Consider the following 18,354-nt stretch of genomic DNA (forward strand, 5'->3'; position numbering starts at 1 on the left):
GGCCTGAGTTTTTATGCAAGGATGGCAAGTTAATGATCTCTAAGCTGTGAAACAAAGAGAAAATGAACTTCACCTAATGACCCTAAAGTGTGGAAAGCTCTGAGACTCAATTTCAGTCAAGCAGAGAAATGGATATGTTGTGAACTTGAGAATGAAGGGGAGTTCCTTTATCCTGATTCAGAGTTCATAAGAGCATAGTGCAGATTATGAAGAAGAGCCATTGGAGGTTATGCAAAGATATGTATAGTGTTCATAGATGACTGTGAGTACAGACTGGAAAATGAGGAGAGTATACAGGGAATATGAAATGCAGACAATCTAAGATTTGCAGACAACTGCAAGATTTTAGAAGAAACAGTTTCAGTGATCCCCTGGTGTATGGGGGTATCAGTGTCAAGGTCTCTAAAGGTCTTGGGGAAGACAAATACTTTTTCAAAGCTTCCTTTATCCTTATGATTCATCCTGTGAGAACTAATCATGTGTCAGCTTGGGGTGTTTGGGAAAGCTTTTTTCTTTTCTTTTCCTCTTTTCTTTTCTTTTTTTTTAATAAAAAGAAACAAATTTTAGTGACTTCCAGGCTGAATTCCAGCAGCTATATTGTGACTTGGAAGGAAAGAACTTGCCATCCTTCACTGAACTGCTGACCTAATCTCAACAGTCACCTACCTTTGCCATGTGATAAACAAACAAGAAATTATTTTCTTTTATTTAAGTGGTTGTAGTTCAGTTTTCTGTTATTTGCAGCCTGAGGCAATTCTGTCTGCTGTAACTTCCATGCTCTTCTCAGGGAGAATTAATTGCTTCTCTTTGTACTTTTTCACAATGTATAATTTATTTTCCACCCATATTGTTATTTATCTTCCTCTCACATAGATTGGACATATTTTGAGGGCAAAAATGCCCTTATGTTTATACTTGTGTTGTAAGTTCTTCTCACAATATCTGTTACATAAGGAAAGTTAATAGATAATGTTAAATAAGAGATGAATGGTGGATCTAGTGGAAACCTATAGTTTTATCTGCCCAAGAATCAATTCTGGGAACTGCCTTTGCTTTCATACATACATGGCCACTATGAAAGTCATTCTGCTAAATTTAAAGGAAAAAAAAAAAAAGCCCTTGATCCCAGTTTGCAAAAGATTGATTCAGAGATGGAGCTCTCCACATTACTGTGCCTTTTCCTGGGCATTTGGAATACAGAACTAAGAGTCATGGAACCAGTATCATAATATTGACAATACCTCAGTGGTACAAGTAATATTTTTGTTGTTGTTGTTGTTTTGTTTTGTTTTGTTTTGTTTTGCTAAGGACCAGAATTTACTCTAATTACCACGTGTCCTAATGGTTGCTTGATCACTTTCTCTTGGATTCAGAAAGATAGTGATGAATTTCTTTATCAGTAATTACTTTAAATGTAAATGATATAATTTACCTATCAAAACAGAATGATTTTTTTTTAAAAGATTCAACTAATGTTGTCTACAAGAGACTCACTTTAAATCCAAAGACACAAGTAGGTTGAAAATGAAACAATGGTAGTCAGTTTGGACTACTATAAGACATTACTACTGACTGGGTGATTTAAACAACAGTTATTTCTCACAGTTCTAGAATCTGAAATTTTCAAAATCAAGTTGTTGGAAAATCTGGTGTCTGGTGAGGTCCTACTTCCTGGTTTCACCAAACAGTAGAGTCTCAAAATAAATGACACAAATATTAACATAATTGAAAGAGGAAATATACAGTCCTGCAATAAGAGTTGGGAGACCTTAATAATCCACTTTTCAATAATGAACAGAGCATTGAGACAAAAGACTAAAGAAAATAGAGACTTGACCAACATTATGAATTGACTAAGCCTAAAAGACATAAAAAGCATTCTATGTTCCACAGTACATACTCTTCTCAAATGCATATGAAACATTCTTCAGGATAAAACACTTTTTAGGCCACAAAAGAGAGCTCAATAAATTTTAGAAGATTTATAGCATATGAAATATTTTCTTAGAACACAAATGATGAAGCTAGAATTCAACAACAGAAGGAAAACTATACAGATATGTGGAAATTAAATAATACATTCTTTAAAAAAAATTTGTTTATTTTAGAGAGAGAGAAAGTAGGGGAAAGGGCAGAGAGAGAATCTCAAGCAGACTCCCCTCTATACACGTAGTCTGATATTCAGTATCCATGATATACTCAGTATCCATGATACTGAGTATCATGATAGATCTCAGTATCCATGAGATCTTGACCTGAGCCAAAATCATGTGTTGGTCACTTAACCTACTGAGCCACTCAGGTGCCCCTAAGCAACATATTCTTTTTTTTTAAAAGATTTTATTTATTTATTTGACAGACAAAGATCACAAGTAGGCAGAGAGATAGGCAGAGAGAGAGGGGGGAAGCAGGCTCCCTGCTGAGCAGAGAGCCTGATGCGGGGCTTGATCCCAGGACCCTGAGATCATGACCTGAGCCGAAGGCAGAGGCTTTACCCACTGAGCCACCCAGGCACCCCTAAATAACATATTCTTAACAATTGGGTCAAAAGAAGAAATCATGAGGAAAATAAGAAAATGCTTATAAACTTATCACAACAAAACAGAATATTCCAATATTTGTGGGATAGAGTGAAAACAATGCTCTGAGTGAAATTTATAGCACTAAAGAGCATACTTTATAAAAGAAGTTTGCAAATCTGATAGCATAACACCTTAAAGAATTAGGAAAAAAAGAAAAGGTGAACTAAACCAAAAGCTAGCAGAAGGAAGGAAATAATAAAGACTGAAATGGAGATGATAGAGAATAGAAAAACAGAAGAAAGAATCAGTGGAACCAAAAGTTGGTTCTTTGGAAAGGTCAACAAAATAGACAGACTTTAGCCAGAGTGACAGAGGTGGGAAAAAAGAGATGCAAATAACTAAAATCAGAGATGAAACCAGGAATATTAGTACTGTTCTTACAGAAAGAAAAAGGCTTATAATATAATAGTATAAGAAAAATTATGCCAATGTATTAAACAATCTAAATGAAATAGATAAATTCTTAGAAACACACAAATTACCTAAACAAACAGAAAATCTGAACAGACCCATAAAAAGTAAAAAGATTGAATCAGTAATGAAAGCATTCAAGAAAGAAAAGTCAATGATCTATGGCTTTGATGGTGAAGTCATCAAATATTTAAAGAGTACACAGTAATTTTTCTCTACTATTCAAAAAATTAGAAGGGAACACTGTATAACTTATTTTACAAGGCAAGCATTATCCTGATACCAAAGCCAGACAAAGACACCATAAGAAAACTAGTCCTTAAAAATACAGATGCAAAAACATCAAAATACTAGCAAACCTAATCCTATAGTGTACTAAAAAGATTATGCACAATTACCAAATGGACTTTATTCCAAGAATATGAGGGTAGTTATCCCCATATTAATAGATCAAAATTTTAAAAATCACATGATCATCTCAACTGACAGAGGAAGCATTCAATAAAATTCATAATTTTATTTTAAAAAAATCAGAAAACTAAAAATAGAGAATTTCTTCAACATGATTAAGGGCATTTATATAAAAACATACTTCAATAGTGAAAGACTGAAAACTTTCTACCTAACATCAGGAACAAGACAAAGATGCATGATTTTACACATTTTACTGGAATTTATAGCCAAAGCAACTAGGCAGTAAAAAAATGACATAAAAATAAAAGACATCCAAATTGGAAAGCAAGAAGTAAAACTAACTCTATCCACAGATGACATAGTTCTATATATAGAAAATTCTAAAGAATCTACATAGAAACTACTAGAACTAATAAGTGAATTTAAAGAGTTTGCAAGGAGGGCACCTGGGTGGTTCAGTTGGTGGTTAAGCATCGGCCTTCAGCTCAGGTCATGATCTCAGGGTCCTGGGATCAAGCCCCACATAGGGCTCTCCACTCAGTGGGGAGCCTGCTTCTCCCTCTCCCTTTACCTGCCTCTCTGCCCACTTGTGATCTCTTTCTCTCTCTGTCAGATAAATGAATAAAATCTTTAAAAAAAAAAAAAAGAAAGAAATGTTTGCAAGGTCCATCAGCACACAAAAATCAGTTGTGATTGTACACACCAGCTAAGAACAATCCAAAAAGGAAATTAACAAATAAATTCCATTTACAATGACATCCAAAATAATAAAATATCCATGAATAATTTAACCAAGAAGATGATAGAGTTGAATACTAAAAACTACAAAATACTCTATTTTCAATATTGTAATTTTCTGAGAGGTTAAAGAAAATCTACATAAGTAGAGATATACCATGTCCATGGATCTTAACATTTTTAAGGTAGTAATGTTTCCCAAAGTGATCTACAGATACAGTTCAATCCTTACAATGGCAATAGTCTCTTTGCCAAATGCAAAAGTTGGACCTCTGATTCATATAGAATTGCAGGTGGCCATAAATAGCCAAAATGATAATGAAAAAACAAAGTAGGAAGACTCATATAGTTTTCAACTTCAAAACTTACTTCAAAGCTACAGTAAACAATGCAATGTACTACTGGCAAAGGCATGGACATATTTACCAGTGGAATAAAACTGAAATACAGAAATAAACCCATATATCTATGGCAAATTGATTTTGACAAAGAAGACAAGATGCTTCATGAGGAAATAAGAGTCTCTTCAACAAATGGTGCTGAAACAACTGGATACCCACATGCAAAAAATAAAGTTGGGGGGCGCCTGGGTGGCTCAGTGGGTTAAACCTCTGCCTTCGGCTCAGGTCATGATCTCAGGGTTCTAGGATCAAGCCCCGCATCGGGCTCTCTGCTCATCGGGGAGCCTGCTTCCTCCTCTCTCTCTCTGCCTGCCTCTCTGCCTACTTGTGATCTCTGTCTGTCAAATAAATAAATAAAATCTTTAAAAAAAAATAAAAAAAAATAAAGTTGGGATCCTACCCCATATCATATACAAACATTAATTCAAAAATAGATTAAAGGAGCTAAAATTACAAAGATCTTAGATAAAAACATGAGGATAAATCTGTATGATTTTGCCAATGAATTCTTAGATATGACACCAAAATCATTAAGAACAAAAGGAAAAATAGATAAATTAGACTTCATGAGAACAAAAAGCTGTGTCTCAAAAATACATTATAAAGTGAAAAGACAACCTACAGAATAAAAGAAAATATCCACAAATCATATATCTGACAATGTATAGAATGTATAAGGAGCTCTTATACATCAACAATAAAGACAAACCATTTAAAAATTGGTGAATGGCTTAAGTAAGCAATCCTTCTAAGACTACAAATTGCCAATAGGTACATGAAAAATGCTTAACATCATCAGTCATTAGGGAAATGTAAATCAAAACTACAGTGAGATATCACTTCATAACTATCCATACTAGAATGGATATGATGATAAAAAATGAAAACAAGTATGGTGATAAGGTGGAGTAATTAGAACCAACTCTCATACTTTGCTGATGGGAATGTTAACTTTTTAGCTTCTATGGAAAATAGTTTGGTAGTTCTCAGAAAGCAAAACACAGAATTCTTATGTAACCCCACAATTCTGTGCCTAAATACATATCCAAAAGATTTGAAACAGGTACTACAACAAATAAATGTACACACATGTTCATAGCAGCACTATTTACAATAGCCAAAAGGTGGAAATATCCCAAATGTCTATCAAGAGAGGAATGGATAAACAGATTGTGATGTATACATTATTTGGCCAAAAAAACAAATGAAATACTGATACATACTGCAATGTGGGTGAACCTTAAAATATGATGCTAAGTGAAAGAAACTAGACATACAAGATCTTATATGATTTATTTATATAAAATATCTAGAAGAGTTAAATCTATAGAAAGAAAGCATGTTTGTGTTTGCCATGAGTTAGGGAGATGAGAGGACATGCTTAATCAGTATGGGCTGTCCTTTTGGGATGAAGAAAATAGTTTGGAGCTATATAGAAGTGGTGGTTGCACAACACTGTGTACTAAATATCACTGAATTGTTCAGTTTAAAATGGTCAATTCTGTGTTATAGAAATTTCACCTCAATTTAAAACAATTTCATACTATTTGGTAAGACTTTTTTTTTTCCTTTCTTCTTGCTGTAGTAAGATGGCTTAGATTATACTAGTAAAACAATATGTCTCAAAAACTGAAATGTATTTACTTACCAGAAAGTACTTTAGAAGAAACATAAAATAGTGCCAAAATTTTGGAGAAGAAATTCAAACAAACTGCACAGCACCAGGGTTTCTGTTGAAGGAAAGTTCAGATGTTTCTAACATTTCTCAGGTTATGATGATGGTACAATCTGCCTCAATAATAAAACTGAAAAGACAAATTTTTTGTGTGTGGTCAGTAAAAGAAAGATGCACTGAAGAGGATTTTAAAGAATCTTTAATAAAAATAAAGTTTCTTGGAAAAACAGTTTAAGTATAACCATTTTAGTAACCTGCTTTGAAAGCAATAAGGACAAGATAATTTTGAAGTTATGTTCAGCAATATTACTATATGAAATATTCATTTTCAAAATCATTCACAAACCACTGCAGTAAAGCGTTGTAGCTGAAAAGACACAAAGAGGTCATCAATGCAGTTAATTTCAATTAAAAAGACTTTTAAAATATAGTCAACTGTAAAATATACCATCTCTTTCCCTCTTTCGTTTACAATGTATGCAAAGCAAATATTTTAATTCGTCTAAACATGGAAAGGTAAGAAAACAATAGCTCACCTGTTTTTATAAATAAGATTTTATTATAACACATACAAAAATATAGTTGACTTATTGCAATTCTTAATATGTGAGGGGGAGCAATCATAAAAATATCTGGTGGCAAAGTATTTGAAAGAACTGTGAACACAATAACACATTTTTTCTTTTATCTCCCCTAAAGTTTAGATTTGCTGAACTTTTTTTTAAAAGATTTTATTTATTTATTTGAGAGAGAAAATGCACAAGCTGGGGGGGGGGGTGTGCAGGGAGCCCACCACTGTGGGGCAAGAACATCGCTGAGTTCAAGAAAAACATTCACCTAAGTCATGGGTAGAGTGGAAGAGTAAATATCATTAATACTTAGAGTAGACTCTTTCCACTCACAGCAATTAAAGTATCAAGATAAATTAAATGTAGAACCATATATCTCATATTTTATGAAGCAAACTATAAAGTCAACATTTTAAAAAATAATGAATTCATTTCTATCATATGCCTCCCATTGACAATATTATTGATATTTTATACTTTAGAAAGACCAAATATCAAGATAATAGTAATGAGGTGACATTAGCAGGTTAATAGAACAAGAAGTCCCAACCCTCATTCCTCCACAGAAACACTGATACAACAATTATATTTGGGCCAAAATGGCTTTAAGTGAAATCCAGACTACAGGTAAGGAGTCGCAGCACCTCTAGAACCTAAGGCTGTAAAAAGTCACACCAAGATATATAAGAAAAGCAAATTCACTTTGCCTGAATTAGCTCTTCTCTCAAACCAGTTAGTTCTGTTCCAAGAAGTTCTCCTTGGCCTGTGACCTCTCCCTCAAGGATAAAGTGAGAGTCGGATGCGTTTCTGACTGTCTGGTCTCCTGGCTTTTTGATGTGCTTCTCTGAAGGGCTGGTTTCTATTTTACCTCAATACTGAGCATCAAAAAATCAGCAGAGCCTAGATACCAGGACAGCTAGGAACAAAGAGAAAGAAGTGGGTTTCCCCATACAGCAAACACTGCTCAGTAAAACTGGGTAAAGCTGCAAAGCAGAGGCCTTCCCTCTCAAAGGAAGGGAGAAAGTAAAACGATTCTGTACCAGCCTTTTAGTGTGCTTTTTCAGGGGCTGGTTTTGATCTTACTTCATTGTAAGTGCTGAAGGACTGGCAGAACTGGAACACGTGGGACAGGTAGCAACAAAGGAAAGGGAATCGTTTCCTCCTACAGCTGGCACGGCTCTCAGAGTTTGGGAATGGGTGCTGTGTCTTCAAATGAGCAGATACCAGTACAACTTTACAAGAAACATGAAGAATCAGGAAAATAGACCACAATCAAAGGGGAAAAAATCAGTCTCCTATAACTGACCTAAAGTAAATGAAGATTTATGAATTACCAGATAAACAATTCAAGTTGATGGCCTAAAGTAGTTTAGTGAGTTACAGGAAAACACGGATAGACAATTAAAATAAAAATCAGGAAAATGATACATGAACAAAATGAGAATATCAGCAAAGAGACATAAACTCTAGTAAAAAACAAATAGAAATAGTGGAGTTGAAAAATACAATAACTGAAATTCACTGAGGATTTCAACAGACTGTAAAGGCAGAAGAAAAAAATCAACAAGCTTGAAGGCAAGTCATTTAAAGTTATCCAGGCAGAGGAGCAAAAAACAAAACAAAACAAAATGCGAATGAAAAGAAGTGAAGAAATCCCAAGAGGGTCATAAGATCAATAATAAGTAAACTAATACAAACATTATAGGATACCCAAAGGGAAAAGAGAGAAAGAGGAAGGGGGAAAAAGTCTATTTAGAGAAATAATAGATGGAAACTCCCCAAATCTGGGGAGGGAAATAAACATCCAGATTTATGACGTTCAGACAGACTGAATTAAAGAGGTTACATACACCAAAACACATTTAATCAAATTGTCAGAAATCAGAGAGAATTTTTAAAGCAGCAAAAGAAAAGTGATTCGTTATATACAAGGAAGTCCCTATAAGCCTATTGGCAGCTTTCTTGGCAGAAATCTTACAGGCCAGGAGAAAGTGGATGATGCCTTCCAAGTGCTGACAGAAAAAAACTTCCAGCTAGGGTTACAATACCTGGCAATGCTGTTCTTCAGAAATGAAGAAGAAATAAAAATTTTCCCAAACAAAAGCTGAGGGAGTTTATCACCACTGACCTACCTTACATTAAATGATAAAGGGATTTCTTCAAATTCAAACAAAAAGACATTAATTATTAACATGAATATGAAAGGATAAAGTCACTAGTGAAGACAAATATATAAAAATATCTAATCAATTCAGAATGCTCTAACTCAACTTTAACTCTAGTAAAAAAGTTAAAAGACAAAATAATAACTATAACGATAACTAGTTAATGGAAACAATATAAAATATGCAAATAGCAACATCAATAACAAAGTACGGTTGGGGAATAAAAGTATAGAATTTTTGTATGTGAGTGAATTTAAGTTGTTACTGTCTTAAAAATGTTGTTCTAAATATGAGAGTCATGTCATTTCCATGTGTGATATTGTGATGGATAATAAGTGTATATTTTATCTTGATCCCCATTTCTGTCACAAAGCTCATAAACCCCTTGGGATTTCCTAAAGTGATGAGCACCATAAAGGTACCTTTTGTTGCGCTGATGAGATGACTTTTAGAACTCACCTAAGGATGGGGGCTCATTGCCAGGGGAGTTAACTATATGATTAGAGGGTTGGAACTTTAATTCCACTCCCCGCCCTCTGGGAAGGGAGAGGGGCTGTAGATTTAGTCCAGTCACCAGTGGTTAATGATTTAATCAGTCATGCATGCATAATGAAGCTTCCATAAAAACCCAAAACCTAGGAGCGAAAGAGAGCTTCTAGGCTGATCAACACGTGGCAGTACTGGAGAGTGGTACACCTAGAGAGGGCCTGGAAACTCCACACCCTTACCTATACTTTGCCCTGGATATCCTCCCCATTTGGCTGTTCCTGAGTTATATTCTTTTATAATAAATTGGTGATCTTGTAAGTAAAAAAAAAAAAAAATTACTGTGAGTTCTGAGTTGCTTTAGCAAATTAATTAAACCAAAGCAGGGGGTCGTTGGAACTCCAGTCTATAGCCAGTCAGCCAAAAGCACAGAAAATAACCTGGATGTGTGACTGGCACCTGAAGTGAGGTGGGGTGGGTGAAATCTTAGAGGACTAAGCCTTTAACCTGTGGATCTGATACTATTTCCAGGTAATGTCAGAATTTAACTAAATTATAAAACCTTGAGCTGGTGTCAGAAAATATCTTGTGGATATGTGGAAACCCTCTCCCACCCACTCACACCTCTAAGTATAGGGTGGCTATACTTAGTACAAGAAAAAAGTAGATCTTAAGTAAAAAAAACTGTCACAAGAGATCAAGAAAGTCATTACATAATGAGTCAACTTACCAGAAAGATATTAAAATTGTAAATACATATGCACCCAGTTTCTGAGCATCTACTATATAAGGCAAATAGTAACAGAACTGAAGGTAGAAATAAACAGGAATACAATAATAGTATTTTTATTACTAACAATAATTTTTGTGTTATTTTGTATTATAATAAAACTATTTTAAAAATTATTAAGGAGACTTCAATATCCCACACTCAACAATGGATAGGTTAACCAGATAGAAAATCAAAAAGGAACTGCAAAGTCAAACAACATTTTAGACCAAATAAACATAACAGACAAATACAGACTATTCCATTCAACATCATAATACACATTCTCCTTGAGTACACACAGAACTTTATCAAGGATAGCTCACATATTAAGCCATAAAACAAGTCTTAAAATGTTTAAGAAAACTAAAGTCTTATCAAGTATCTTTTCCAACCACAACAGCATGAAGTAGAAAGCAGTAGCAGGAGAAAAATTGGGAAATTCACAAATATGTGGAAATTAAATAATACATTTCTGAAGAGGGACACCTGGGTGGCTCAGTCAGTTAAGCAGCTGCCTTCAGCTGAGGTCATGATCCCAGAGTCCTGGGATCGAGTCCTGCATCAGGCTCCTTGCTCCGTGGGGAGCCTGCTTCTCCTTCTGCCTCTGCCTGCCACTCCACCTGCCTGTGCTCTCTCTCTCACTCTAACAAATAAATAAATAAAATCTTAAAAAGAAAATACATTTCTGAAGAACCAACTAGTCAAAGAAAAAATTAGAAAGGAAATAAATATTTTTAGACAAATAAAATGAAAAACACCCTACTAAAATTTATGGGATTCAGCAAAATTGGTACTAAGAGGGAAGTTTGTAATGATAAATGCCTATATTAAGAAAGAAAAAGATGTCAAATAAAAAATCTACATCTCAAGGAACAAGAAAAAGAACAAACTAAGCCCAAAGTTTGTAGAAGGAAGGAAGTAATAAAAGTTAGAGCAGAAATAAATGAAAAACAGACTAGAAGGGCAATAGGAAAAATCAATGAAACTGGGGGGAAAAAAGAAGACTAAAGTAAAATTATAAATGACAGAGAACAACTGATACAACAAAAATTCATGAGAGAATACAATGAACAATTATATGCCAACAAATTAGATAACTTAGAAAGAGAGGATAAATTTCTAGAAACATACAATCAGCAATGAGTGAACCATTTAGAAGTACAAGATAAGAGCAGACTAGGGGCGTGTGGGTGGCTCATCTGCTTCAGCTCAGGTTATGATCCCAGGGTCCTAGGATCAACTCTACAGCATTGGGCTCCCTGCTCAGCAGAAGCCTGCTTCTCCCTCTCCCATTCTCCTTGTTTGTGTTCTCTCTCTTACTCTGTCTCTGTCAAATAAATAAAACCTTAAAAAAAAAAAAAAAAGAACAAACTTGTAACAAGTAAGGAGATTGAATCAGTAATCAAAAACATACCAACAAAGAAAGTTAGCTACAGATAGCAACAGGTAGCTACACTGGGGAATATGTACCAAACATTTAAAGAAAAATAAATGCCAATCTTTCCAAAAAATTAAAGGGAAGGAATTCATAAAATTGCCATTACCCTGACACTGAAGTCAGACAATAATACAAGAAAAGAAAATTATAAGCCAATATTCCTGCTCAATATAGATTGAAAAATACCCAACAAAATTCTACACAACCAAATTCAACAGCGCAGTAAAAGGTTCATACACCATGATCAGGTGGAATTTATCCCTTGGATGAAATGATGGTTCAACATATGCAAATGAATAAATGTGATGCACTGTATTAAAAGAATCAAAGATATAAATCATATGATCATCTCAAAGATGTGAATAAAGCATCTGACAAAAGTCAACACCCATCCATGATTAAGAACTCTCAACATACTGAGAACAGAGGGTATTTAGCTCAACATATTAAAGGTCATATATGACCAGTTCACAGCTTACACCAGAGTTAGTGAGAAGCTGATACCTTTTCCTCTAATCAAGAACAAGACAAAGATGTCCACTATCATCACTTCTATTCAAGTCAGCTTCTATTCAGACTGAGAGTCATAGCCAGAGCAATTTTTAAGAAAAAAACAGGAGGGGGGCACCTGGGTGGCCCAGGGGTTAAAGCCTCTGCCTTTGGCTTGGGTCATGATCCCAGGGTCCTGGGATCAAGCCCCACATCGGGCTTTCTGCTCTGCAGGGAGCCTGCTTCCCCCTCTCTCTCTGCCTGCCTCTCTACCTTGTGATCTCTGTTAAATAAATAAATAAAATCTTTAAAAAAATTAAAAAAAAAATTTTTAAAAATGGGGGTCATTCATATCAGAAAGGAGGAAGTAAAATTGTCTGTTTGTAGACAATATGATCTCATAAATAGAAAACTCTAAAAACTCCGTTCAAAGTCTGTCAGAACTAATAAGCTAATTCAGTAAGGTTGTAGCATATAGAGTCAACATACTAAAATCAGTTGTTTCTACACACTAACAATGAACTATCCAAAAAGAAATTAAGAAACAATCCTATTTAAAGTAGCATCAAACACAATTAAATATTTAGAAATAAACTTAACCAAAGAGATACAACATTTTTAAGCTAAAAGTTATAATATGCTGATGTAAGAAATTAAGGCAAACACAAATAATGGAAAGACATCCATGTTTATGATTGTTAAAATGTCATACTAGCCAAAGCAATCTACAGATTCAATGGTATTTCCATCAAAATTCCAATGGCATTTTTACTGAAGTAAAAAAAATAGACTTAAAATTCATATGGAACTACTAAAGACCCAAATAGCCAAAGTGATCTTGAAAAACAAAGCTGAAGGTATTATACTTTCTGATTTTGAAATATATTACACAGCTTAATATTTAGAATGGTATGGTACTGATGAAGTTTTAGAATGTAAGTGAGGTCCAGAGCTGATGGCCAAGAAAGAATTCTTAAGATGTCTCTGGTGCAAAAAGGTGATTTATTAAAGCACGGGACAGGACCCATGGGCAGAAAGAGCAGCATGCTGCCCCCAGGTCATGAAGGGTGGTGGGTTATGTACAAGGGGTTGGAAAGGGGAAACCCACCAGGGTAACCCAGTCGTACTTGACATGGACAAAATTCCACATATCCAACAACCCGTTTGATTTTGTAGTTCAGCATAATGTTGTGTCCACTGTAGAAAGGAACTGTCAGTTAAGATAGGTGAAAAGAAGATAAAGAGAACATATACAACCTTCATTTGGTTTGAAGAGGAGTTTGAGGTCTTCTACGGGTTCACAGGAGTAAGAAGTCATGTTAGTTTGCTCACCGGGTTCCTGTAAAGGAGGTACAGGTTTTATTCTAGATATATAGACCCATGAAAAGTGTCCTAGTTTTACTGCAGTGGAAGTACATAATATGACCTGATATGGACCTTTCCATTTTGGATTTAGGTTTTCTGCTGTATCTGACCTCCAATTTTTTAAATAAATCATGTGTCTGGGATTTACATGGGGTGGGTTTTCAGTTATAGTTAAATCAGGTTTGGGGAGTATATGATTAGTATATTCATTGAGGAACTTATAAGAGTTAAACCAGCTTCCAGAGAATCATTTAATAAAGCATTATAATTTCATCTAATAACAGGTCTGCAGAAAGAAATGGTTTATCATATAATAACTCAAAAGGGCTGAGTCCTACAGGTTGTTTTCGAGCAGTTCTTACCCCGAGAAGTCCTATTGGTTAGAGAGTTACCCAATTTTCCTGGGTTTCTAGACTAAGCTTTGCGAGATGGTATTTTAAAATATGATTAGTTTTTTTCTACTTTCCCAGAGGATTGTGGGTGCCAGGCTGGATGCAAGAAATGTTTGATTTTAAGTTTTGGGCTATTTGTTGAGTTATTTGAGCAGTAAAAGAAGGACCATTGTCACTTTAAAGAGATCAAGGAAGGCCAAATCTGGGGATAATTTCTCACAAGAAAATCTCAGTGATTTCTAGGGCTCTTTCAGTTTTACATGGAAAGGCCTTGACCCATCTGGTGGAAATATCAACAAACACTAAGAGATACTTACAGCCTTTGCAAGGTGGCATTTGTGTGAAATCAAGTTGCCAGTCCTCTCCTGGATAGGATCTACACCTTTGAACTGGTTTTAAAAGAGGGGAAGGGTGAGCTGCACTTCCCAGATTTACTTGGGCACAGACAATACAGGATCAGCAAACCTGTTTTATTGTGTCTGTCAAATTTACCCCATTGAACATATTTTTAATTAAATGTTTTAAAGCATCTTTGCCCAAATAAGTAGCCTAGTGTGGGACCTGTATTATCTTCCATTGACTATTTTTGGGTATAAAAAATTTTCCCTCATTGTTAACAAGCCAGTCCTGTGTAGTTTTAGTTGATCCTCCTCCTGAGCAATGTGAATTTCTTGGTCTGAATAGACGGGAGTTATGGACCCCATTGGAGTTAAGACTGGTATCTGTTTACTGTTTGCTGCCTCTTTGGCTGCATAGTCTGCTAAATTGTTTCTTGAAGATTCTAAGGTCATATCCTTTTGATGTCCTTTGAGGTGAATCACAGCTACCTCCTTGGGCAGATGTGCAGCCTCAAGAGGGGTAATGATTTTAGGCCCAGATTGGATTGGGGAGTTAGGGCTTGATAGCAATCCCCTTTCCTTTCAAATAGATCCATGAGCATGCAGTACCAGAAAGGCATATTTGTTTTCAGTATAATGTTAATTTTTAGCCTTTTGCTAATTGAAGAGCACAAGTGAGTGCTATTATTTCAGCTTTGGGGGCAGAAATATTTATTGGAAGGGGTTTTGCCTCAATAGTTTTTCTTTCTTTCTTTTTTTTTTTTTAAGATTTTACTTATTTATTTGACACAGAGAGATCACAAGTAGTCAGAGAGGCAGGCAGAGAGAGAGGGGGAAGCAGGATCCCTGCTGAACAGAGAGCCAGACATAGGGCTCAATCCTAGGACCCTGGGATCATGACCTGAGCCAAAGGCAGATGCCTAACAACTGAGCCACCCTCAATAGTTTTACTCAGACTAACTAGCATATCCAGCCCTTTTTTCACCCTTATCCATGAAGCTGCTGCCATCAGTAAACTAGTTATCAACTGCATTTTTAATAGGGGAGTCTTTTAAGTCTGGCCTGCTAGAACAGACAAGATCAATGATTTCTGAATAGTTATGTTCTAGAGAGGTACGATGATCAGGTCCAGGCATAGGAGTAGCTTGGTTTAAAGGTTGGCAGGTTTCAAGTATTACTTCAGAGGTATCTAAAGGCATAGCCAGGTATCTAGAAAGGTGGCCTCCCATCATTGATTGGTGGCCCTTGGTCTCTAAGACATTCCAGACCTGACGTGAAGTCATTACAGTCAGAGACTGTCCCATCACGAGCTTTGAGGCTTCTTCTACCAGGAGGGCTGTGGCAGTCACAGCTCAAAGACAAGTGGGCCACCCTTGGGCTACACTGTCAAGTGACTTTGAAAAATAGCTCACCAGTCTTGTTTCATTCCCTAATTTTTGGGTGAGAACTCCCAAGGCTTGGCTTTGCTTTTCTGCTACGCATAGAGTGAAAGGTTTTTCTAAATTTGGCAACACCAAAGCTGGAACTGACAGAAGTTTAGCTTTTAATGTTTGGAAGGCCATCTGCTGAGCTTTAGTCCAGAGCAAAGTTTTCTCATCAGGACTTTTAACAGAATCATACAATGGTTTGGCTAAGAGTCCAAATCCAGGAATCCACAGGTGGCAAAAACCTGTCATACCTAGAAAAGTGCAGAGTTGTCTTTTGTTTTTTTTTTGTTTTTTGTTTTGTTTTTGTAGTCAGAGGCTCAAGATCCAGTATGGCCTTTTTTCTGTCAAGAGCTAGAATATGGTGACCTGGTGTCAGTTCATATCCTAAATAGTATACCTTTTGTTGAGATATTTGTGCCTTTTTAAGAGATACACGATACCCTCTATCTTAAGTAAAGTTATAGAATTTTTATCAGATGTCTCCTTCGTGGGACTACAGATTAGAATGTCATCTATGTATTGAATTATTGTCCCCTCAGACAAGGTTGTATCACAGAGATCTTTGCTAAGTGCAGCTCCAACTATATGAGGACTGGTTTTAAATCCTTGTGGCAAGACTGTCCAGGTTAACTGAGCAGCCTATGGGCTTGAAGGTGAGGTCCATTCAAAGGCAAGCGGCTGCATTTCCTCACTCAGTAATGTAAAAAAAAAAAAAGGCATCTTTTAAGTCAAGTACTGTAAACCAGCTGGCGTCACCAGGGATGTGGGTGAGAGTAGTGTATAGATTTGGCACTATGGGATGAATAGGTGTTACTGTCTCATTTATAGCTCTTACGTCTTATACCATCCAATATTCCCCATTTGGCTTTTTTACTGGTAAAATTGGGGTGTTATAAGGAGATTGACAAGGTCAATATACCAGGTCTCAAAAACTTATCAATAAGTGGTTGCAACCCAGCTTTGGCCTCAAGTTTTAGAGGAAATTGTTTTTTATGAGGTATACTCGTTGGGTCTTTTAAGGTCACCTTGACTGGTTGGGCTGTAAGAACCCATCCTGGGAAATCACAATCCCATACCTGTGGATTTACTTCCTTCCAGACATTGGAAGGGATAGTAAGGTATGGTTTTAGCTCTCCAGATGTTAAAGAGAACAAGCCATCCCCCCTCTACAGTAAGAGCAAATCGGCTACCTTGTTTATTTAAGTCTCATCAGAGTCATGGAGTGGTACAATGTGGAAGGACTAGAAAAACATGAGTGGCCAATTGGCTTTTGTATATACAGGTTAAGGGCATTATCTGATGGCATGTTTTAGTTTCCCCTTCTATGCCAACAACTTTAAGGTTAGAAAGACAAGGAGGGCTGGAGTCCTGAATAAGGACAAGGACAGAGTAAGTGTCTCCTGTATCAATAAGAAAATTGATAAACTTACTCCCACATCCAGGATAACCCAAGGCTCAGTCATCTTGATGTCAAAAGGAAGTGGACCAGCCTCAAGGTGCTGTCATGCCAGTTCCTCCAGCTTCGACACTCGGGTGGGGAAGTGAGTTCCTGTCTTCCTCTCTCTCTGGAGAGGAAGACAGTCTCTCTCATCCAATGTCCTGTTTCTTTACAGACAGGACATGACCCTGGTGGAGAGCACTTGTTTGGACATTCTCTGCTCCAGTGTCTGATCTGGCCACATTTATAGCATGGGAATTTACCTAGTTTTCTGTCTGTTACCAGCCTTTTCTTTTGACTCTGGTTAGTCTGGTGCTGTGGGGAATCCACAATAGCAGCAGCCACTATTGGAGCTTGTATCTTACCCTGTAATTTAGTTGTCCGGTCCTTTTCTTGCCTTAAGGCCATATCTCTATTATTAAAGACTTCAGTTGCTATTTCTAGTAGGTGCTGGATAGGAGTTTGAGGACCTACAGCCATTTTAGTTAGTTTTCCATAGATGTCAGGTGCCGACTGGCTTATAAAATGCATATTTAGTATGGTTACTCCCTTGGGTGAGGCCGGGTCCAAATTTGTATGTTTACAGATGGCCTCTATCAATCATCCCTGAAATAAAGCTGGATTTTCATCAGTTCCATATGTAACTTCCTGAAGCTTATCAAAGTTTACAGGTTTAGAAAATCCGTTTTTCATTCCTCCTATTAAAGAAGTGATCATATGGTCTCGTTTTTCTCTCCTTGGACTATCCTCCTGATAGTTCCAGTGTTGTTCAGTGCTAGGGACAGCAGCACCCCTAGCTGGGTAACGTTCCCTATCTCTCATTGCCAGTTCATCAGCGAACTCTTGTGCTCCCTCCCAGATCTGTTTCTTTTTCTCAGGGGTGCAACAATGAGTTAAAATGATACATATATCCTTCCAGGTCAAATCAAACATAATAGATACTTCTTGAAAGGCTTCAATAAATTGAGAGGGATTTTCAGAATATCATCCTAATTGTTGTTTTACCTGAGCCAGGTCTGCCACGGAGAATGGGACAGGGACCCTAATTGTGCTCACTTCTCCATTAGCAACTTCCCTAGGCGGATGCATCCCATACTTAGATGGAGCTCCTGGAAGATAAGGAGTCCCACTCTTGTTATGTCCAGCTGGGATGGGAGTAGAGGGCTCTTGAGGTTTATAAGGAGGAGGGACAGCAACAGAGCCAGTGTCCTCTTTCTTTATACCGGCTGGCAATTCCTCCAACATCCCAGGTTT

Source organism: Lutra lutra, chromosome 4 (assembly GCF_902655055.1).
Source record: "Lutra lutra chromosome 4, mLutLut1.2, whole genome shotgun sequence".
In the NCBI taxonomy this organism is placed as follows: Eukaryota; Metazoa; Chordata; class Mammalia; order Carnivora; family Mustelidae; genus Lutra; species Lutra lutra.